This window comes from Schistocerca americana, chromosome X, assembly GCF_021461395.2.
Source record: "Schistocerca americana isolate TAMUIC-IGC-003095 chromosome X, iqSchAmer2.1, whole genome shotgun sequence".
Lineage (NCBI taxonomy): Eukaryota > Metazoa > Arthropoda > Insecta > Orthoptera > Acrididae > Schistocerca > Schistocerca americana.
The window spans coordinates 742,236,121-742,244,804 of NC_060130.1; positions in this window are offsets into that span (position 1 = coordinate 742,236,121).

Genomic DNA, 8,684 nt, shown 5'->3' on the forward strand with positions numbered 1-8,684 from the left:
TGTGGACTTGCTGCAGATCGACAGAGAAGGAAAAAAAAAAATCTGATCGGTTTCCACCATGCTAGTGTCTCTTGTGGACGCTAGTCAGTTATTTCCTGACGATACTCCCAGTAAGTCGGAAACCGGTTTGCACATTTAGTTTCTCAGCCTTAAATATGAAACTGTTTTACCAAGAAGTAACGAAAGAATAAATAAATATGATTTTAAAAGCACTTCTCAGGACGCGTACTGTTGACGTGTGTTACACAAAGCAATAACATTGGACATTATTTGTAACGTGCCTTGAAGGGAGTTGCGAACATAAGCTGCCAAAGTTGACATCGACATGAGCATCTATAACTGAAGATGCAACAAATAAACCCTAACAATCCAACAAACAGGCATCAAAAACAGATTCAACTTGGACGCACGCCGTCACTGATGGAATTTTCAAGGAACCCATGATGCCTCACGAGAATTGCTTTAAAACCATGATTTTATTATTTTGGGAGAGTTAAATGAGAAGAAAAATTGTAAACGAATACAAAGAGGAAGTAGGTTGTAGCACGTTTCCTAGGGCACACGACGAGACTTGTTTCTGTGTAATCTCAGTCCAAGATAACGTGTTGGTTCTATCAAACAAACATTCTTGGAGCCGTCTAGATATCTGAGAAGGTAATGTGAATGCTCGCATCATTGCCAGTGTTGTGTACATAGTTCCGCGTAGTCAGCGCATACACAACTTTCCCACTAGAGCGCACCCCGCTAAGCACAACAGCGCTGGCGCAGCGCTCGTCCGTCTCCGCTCTACGCGATGGCGCTGCCATAAAGACGGACCAAATTCTGCTTCCGCCGATCCGCGTATTAATATGTAATGCAGACAATGAGATCGCTGCTAACGTAGAACCATTTCTCCTCGCGGATCACACTCGCGCAGTGATACCTGAACGCGCAAAGTATTATAACGAGTGATTAGTCAGTCTGCATTAGTCTGTACCAGTCTGCATTAGTCTGCATTTGTCTGTACCAGTCTACAGTCAAGTTTCAGTCTGCGCCTAATAAGATTACCATATTCCTGTACATGAAGATAAATGTATAGACACTTTTTCAAGTATCAGAGATATATGAGAAAAAGATTAACGTACCAAGACCAGGGGAACTTCAGATTGTCAATTGCAAACAGCATCCAGAATCAAGTTACGTAATATCTACGCTTTTTATTATTTTAATAAATGTGTGTGAAAATTAATCAAGTTCTGTTTAAAGTTGGTCACCGTCAATCAGCTACTCTAAGCGTGCAAGTGGTATTTCTATCGTCTGACCTAACGGCAGAAGATAAACACGCCACGATAAGACCACGAGACATATTGCTGACACTCGCCTACTTCGTTAGAGTGACAAGTCATATAATCTGATGGTGTGTGTACCGAAGGTCTTACAGTACGCACACCACAGTCAGTCGACAGAGAGGTACTGAATATGCGGCTTTCGGAGATATAGAAATACCGAGTATGTGTATTCGCGGTGTGACATTCCGGGATTGGACAAACCTGAAGTGTCAGTCATGGTCAGAGCAGTAGTGTGTAGTTATGAGTGCTTACGTCGGAGCTGAGTGAAGTCGAACGTGGGCAAATTGTTGTTGCTCGTATAATGGATGCTTCCGTAACCAAGGTAGGTCGAAGTGTATAGTGCTTCAAGATGCACCGTGTCGAAGATTTATACCGCATACATGGAAACCGGAAAAACATCATCCGCTAATTCACAACGCAGGCGAAAGTTTGTGTTGAGTGACCGTGATAGATGCTCATTGAAGAGGATTGTGGCGAAAAGTAAGAGAAAGACAACTGCAAAAGTCACTGCAGAATTGAAAGTCGTACTCGCGAACCCTGTCAGTGCCAAAACAATAGACATTCTGGGAATATCAGGACGAGTTGGAATTCCAAACCACACACCAGTGATGAAAATGCCCGTAACTGGAAAACGTGGTGCTGAAGCCATAAAACCTAGAGTATGGAGCAATGGAAGAAAGTCATCTCGTCGAATGAGTCTTCTTTCACATTATTTCCAGCTTGTAGCCAAGTTTACGTCCCACGAGTGTAACATGGCGGGATTTCGTGATGATTTTGGCATCCATATCGTGGTATCCCATAGTAAAGGCTACGTTACTGCCAATGGCTATGTACCCATTGTGGCTGATCAAGTTAATCCCATGCTACCATATTTGTTGTCCAATGGTAATTCTGTGTTCCAAGACGGCAGCGCCCGTGTTCACACAGATAGCATCGTCCAGGACTGTTTTTGCCAGCAATCTAAACTAAAACAAAACTCCGTCCGAACAGGCCATGAAGGCCCAATGGTACCGACTGGCCGCCGTGTCATCCTCAGCCCACAGGCTTTACTGGATGCGGATATGGAGGGGCATGAGGTCAACACTCCGCCCTCCCGGCCATATGTCAATTTACGAGACCGGAGCCGCTACTTCTCAATCAAGTAGCTCCTCAGTTTGCCGCACAAGGGCTGAGTGCACCTCGCTTGCCAACAGCGCTCGGCAAACCGGATGGTCACCCATCCAAGTGCTAGCCCACCCCAACAGCACTTAACTTCGGTGATCTGACGGGAACCGGTGTTACCACTGCGGCAACGCCGTTGGTTGTTTTTGACAGCACGAGGATGAATTTCGCATTTCCCCTGGCCGCTAGTCACCAGATCTTAATATTACTGAGCCTTTGATGTCTTCTTTGAGAGAAAGGTGCGTGTTCGCTACTGAACTCCATCGTCGTTAACTGAACTTGTCACTATTTTGCAGGCAGAATGGTATACAATATTACTTTGAAAACCAAACAGGTCTTGCATTTATTCATTCTGGGACGACTGAAGCCGTTTCGTATGCTAATGGTTTTCCTACACCGTATTATGGTGATGCATCGTGTTTTTGATGTTTGCATGTGTTTGTCCATCTTCTGTATTGTGCACAGAGCAAGCTGTGTTTTTCATAAAAATCCTTTTATAGAGAAGGTGTTCTTTCTATGGGATTGCCGTTGTATTCTAACTCAGAACTCATCCTAATATTCCAAAAGCGAAAGTAGCCCTGTTCAGGTTTTACGATTAAACCGCTGAACCAAATTCGATGAAATTTGGTATGGAGATAGCTTGAACCATGAGGAAGAACTTAGAATACTTCAGAAAGTAAAAAAAGGGAAAAAAGAAATCGATCTTTAAGAGGGTGAAGTAGAAAATGGAACATCTTTTTTTTCATCAGTGAACAGAAATCATGCTAAAAACCATTAAATTTGTTGCATAATGTACACGTTGTATAACATATAGCACGACGCATAGCTGCACTCCTGGCCAAGCCGCCGCCACGTGTGGCACCATATCGTGCGTTAAGTGACGCGGGGTGGGGGGATTTGGGAGGCGCACATCACGAGCTATGCTAACACGCGAGGGCAACTGACTTTATTGCTCTTGCTATCAACTCTATATGGAACAGTAAGGACATAAAAAACCCATAAATGACCAAAAAAGAAACGATAATATTTCTCAGTTTTTTGTACGCTTGTGACAGACTGGTGTTGCTTGTAGAATATGTTTATAGGGTCTCACTGGAAGATAGACTGTTATGATACAAATTACTGAATAATAAATTATAAACAGCCGACCAGTTGCAATGGATAAAGAAATTCTTTTCCTAGGTTTCGACAAATATAAATTTGTCTTCTGCAGAAGGTAACCTAAGGGCAATGAACATCATAGCGACATTATAAAAGCATGAAAGCCAAGAATAAATTTTAAGACAAATTAGAGAACTGTTGCATTAAAGAAGTATGATAATGACGACTGGTACTTACAATTTTACATTAGTAAGGACTAATGTACCATCGCCGTTTTTACAATTGTCGGCGTAGATCCATGTGTCAAAAATAAAATATAGCCCTAGAATTAGGATTTGTCACGTTAATATAAAATAGCTCATGGATCTTGCAGAGCTCACAACCGACTGAGTGTAATCGGCGAGCGTAGTTACTCTGAAAGCAGGGCAGGTGGCGCTCGTGCCGAGAAACATGTGCCAATTGGCGTACAAAGGCAACGTGTAAATTATCAGTATTTATAACGTCCTTAGGTAGAGTAACAATAAAAAAGGAAGGAAATTAACACTCCCGTTATAACAGTATGGGAGCATTGGTACAAATTGATGTGTCGACAGAAGTGCCGACACAGTGTGGTTTGAGGAGACCGAAATGCACGCTATAAGCTCACGCAGGATGGCGTGAGGTCTGAAACAGGATACGTAATGAATGCTATAAAGAAAAGTACGTAGCTTCTGGAATACTTAACTTTAATTCGTAATTGTAGAACATCGCTCTTGATGATACATGTTATAACCACAATATATATAGCAAAGGATTATGGCGCCTTGCTAGGTCGTAGCCATTAACTTAGCTGAAGGCTATTCTAACTATCTTCTCTGCAAATAAACGAGGCTTCGTCAGTGTTGCATCGCTAGCTAAGTCGTCCGTACAACTGGGGCGAGTGCTAGTAAGTCTCTCGAGACCTGCCGTGTGGTGGCGTTCGGTCTGCGATCACTGACAGTTGCGACACGCGGGTCCGACATGTACTAATGGACCGCGGCCGATTTAAAGCTACCACCTAGCAAGTGTGGTGTCTGGCGGTGACACCACACAAATAATGTAGTTGTACATAAAAAAAAGGCAGGTGGCGCTTACGCCGAGAAACTTATGCCCAATGGCATATACAGCCAAAATATATAAAAAATTACATTGCTATATTAGTGAAGTCCACAAACGGTATACATGTCAGAACTTTAAAATTGACAATAATGGCTCTTGTCAAGAAAGAATTACGAACACTGGTACACGATACTGTTAATACGCATTCACAGGAAAAACAAAATTTTAGAGCCAGGCAAAATCACATAAAGGCCGATGTAGTAGCAAACATGCATCGTGACAAAACCAAAATTACATAAGGGGTAGTGAGCTTAAAGCACTGAAGGAGCATCATTGCTTCCTGAGGAAATAAATCACTAAAGTTACCAGCATTAATGTTATACCGTAAACAGTACAGGTTTAAAGCCTTCGAAAAACTGTCAACAAGCAAGGTTCAACTGGTCGTTCAGTATATAACCGTCCTTGAGCTCAAGATGTTTGAAAATTTGTAACTCTTCCCACAGATCTAATCTACACCCTTTGTCTTCTCTGTGTAGGATAACAGTGTCTTCTAAATGTTTTGGCGTATGACTGGCTAACAGTAGGTGTTCAGCAAAAGTAGAATTGTGTATATTCGCTCCTTTTTTTACCTAATAGGTGTTCTTTATATCTTGTTTTCACAGCTCTGCCTATTTGACCAATATAATATCAAGGACAGTTGCTACAGGTTAATTTGTAAACCCCTGAATTGGAAAACCAGTCGCCGGCGATCTCTACTGAATGTACAAGATTTCTCTTTAAACTGTTATCGGTAGAGAAGGAGACGTTACAGTTATATTTTTTCATTAGAAGACGTTTTATCCTATATGGTATATTGCCCAAGAAAGGAATAGAAATAATTTTTTTAGCTTCTTTGCTATCAGTCGGGAGGTTGTTGCTCAAAGTCGAACAGTTTAGGGAAGTTTTCTTACTGAACATGTAATCAGTCATATTCTGATTGTACCCATTATTAACCGCAATCGCTTTGATGATATTCAATTCTTTTTGTTGATCGACAGGTGATAAAGGAGTAGTTACCATACGGTGAATGGCAGAATGAAAAAACGCCAGTTTATGAGCTTTTGGGTGAGTTGAGTCAGCAGGGATGACATTATCTGAATACGTTTCCCCACGAGAAATGTTGAAATTGAAGGAACTATTCTGTATAGAAATTGTTAAATCAAGAAAGTTAAGTTCACCTTTTTCATTATGAAGTTATTTTGTGAAGGATTTTTTTTTATGTAAACCACTGAAAGTATTGAAGAGAAGATCCACTTCCTGATCAGTACCATCAAAAGCAATGATAATGTCGTCAACATAACGTGCATAATAACGGATTTTGTGGCGTAATTCTGAACTTGAACTGAAGAACGTTATTTCCAGAGCGTTGATGAATAATGTTCTTCAATTCAAGTTCAGAATTTGCACGAAAAATTCATTTTCCTCTCTTGACTTTTTGAGAATGTACCAGTGACATTTACTTGCGTGTATGGAGCACCGTACAAATCCGGAGAACATTGTTGACGTTATTAGCCACACTTCAGTCACGGAAATTTGCAGTGAAGTGAGTTTTCTGGAGACATAAAGACTCCAGAGAAGTTGTTATAGGTGACAAATGTGTTTGTGTGACAGCAATCATGGGAGTGAAGTATCCTAATATTTGGGTGATTCTAATTTTATATGCTAAGATCACACATATTTGTGTAAGCACTATATATAATTCAGACGACAACAGTAATTCATGGGAAAGAAAGTCAGACTGCTGTCACTTGAAGAGGCATTTCTGGAAACTTCACGTTAGCTGTTTGTCGGGAGATGGCTTCGCCTACCTAAGCCCTAAACTGTCCACTTGGACGCAGGGAGTCTTTGCCTTTGGAAAATGACTGCAGCCGTGTGGAACAGCTACCGGAAAGACGTGAGTCGATGGGAACCTGGCCAAACTAGAAAGTCTCCTGTAGTTAGAAGTGTTGCACACTCAAAGATGGAAATTCCTGTCGCTCCATTTTCTGGTCAGAATTTGTTGGACAGATGCATTCATTACCACCAAGGAGACTTAGTACAAGCAACGAGTTAGTAACGCCACACCTCGGCGGCTGCATAACGTGTGATACACGAATTTCTGACAGTAAACCACGAGGAAGAGAAGGCCATGAAAACACTCAGTGAGAGAACGTAGTTCGGTTAGACCCTTGGAAACCTTGGAAAAAGTTCTGTTGGGATGGAAGACTCAATATGAATTAGCAGCCGTTGCTCCTTCGAGATGGTAGCTTTTCCAGTGCCTGTCACAGCTAGTTGCACGGAGGACCAATGACAGCATGTCCTTCCTGGTAGGCCCATCACGACAGTATGCCCTCACTACGAAAAAGGAGGACAATTAAAGTTTAATGTCTCTCTGACAACGAGGTCATTACAAAAACAGCACTAGCTGCTTTTCAAAGAAATCAACCTGTCATTTGCCTTAAGTGATTTATGGAGATCATAGGAAACATCTGGATAACTAGAGAGAGATTAAAATCGTCGTCCACCTAAAGGCTAGTCAAATGTGCTAACCACTCCGCCACCTTGCTCCGGACGTCACATGATGGACCTATGTTTGTTATTATTTATTCAGTAGATGCTACCCAAGCTGCACTTCCATATCAGTAATTTTGTTATGATGAGTGATCGCGAATGTGTAAGCTATTCTGTGTGCAATAACATCAGGAGCTCTAACATCTATGCCTATTCAGGTAAGCATAGCTCATGACGTGTACTGCCCCCCCCCCCCCCCGCTCCTTCCTCCCCCCAGATGTCCCAACGAGCGATGATGCGGCAAACTCAGTATCACTGTTGAGCTGTGCATGTGGATGTGCATGAGCTGGAGGGCGCGTATATGCATCCTGCTGTTGAAATAGCAATACATTATACAATGTGTACATTATACAGCAAAATTAATAACTTTTTAACGTTGTTTCTTTTCACTGATGTAAAAAAATGTTTCATTCCCTACTTCACCTTCTTAGGGGTCGATTTTTTTTGTAAGTTTTTTTTTAAGTATCTTCTGCTCTTTCTCAGCATTTAAGGCTTCAAGGTATCTCCATACCATATTTCAGCAAAACTTTTTCGGCAGTTAAGTCGTGAAAAGATAACAGACACACACACATTAGCATTTATAATATTAGTATAGATTTGCTAGTATTGAGTTTTGGCCTACTGTCTAGGTACTATAGCAGGCAATGCTACATCTGTTATTACGAACTTTTAACTGATTTTACATGTATTCTGTTCAACAGATTGAGACTTTTATGTCATATTAATGTTCGTGTTATGTTAATGTGTTAGTGAACTACAACTATGTTTTTCATATGGTGATGTGTGAGTCTGTTGGTGTACTATAACAAAGTTAAAATGCAATATAAGCTGCCATGTGTTAATATAAATAAACCTTCCGTGATCAGTTATGATGCCTACACAGTGCATAACAAAAAAAAGTGAAGGGCCTAGAAAACACTGCTTCGTAAACATGCACACCATCGACAGGTTGTAAATAATTGGAGTTGCAATTCTATGTGACAGGTAGAACACCCACCAGAGTGCATTATTCTTTTTCACGGTTAATGTTGTTACCAGACCTGGTGGGGTGTATAATGAGTGTGAACAGTGCCAGATGTTGAATGATCAGTGAAGGGCATGGAGATGTTGCGTACTGATGTGAGACAGCGTTATCAGCACCTTACAGAAGTGAAAGGGGCCTCATTGGGGTCTTCATTTGGCCAGACGGTCGAATCGTGGAATACCCAGATTTGTGTGGCGTTTGAATGTGACAGTGGATTGATGTTGGATTGCATGCGAATGTGAGGGCAGGCATACTCGTCATCAAGGTTCTGGTCGATCAAGTCTGACTACCACAAGGGAGAATCGCTGTACTCTGCACCAAAGCACATCCTAACCCCTTCACATCTGCTCCTGCTGTCCGAGAACAATTAATGGACTCCCTGTGTCGTCCAGCACCATTGGTTG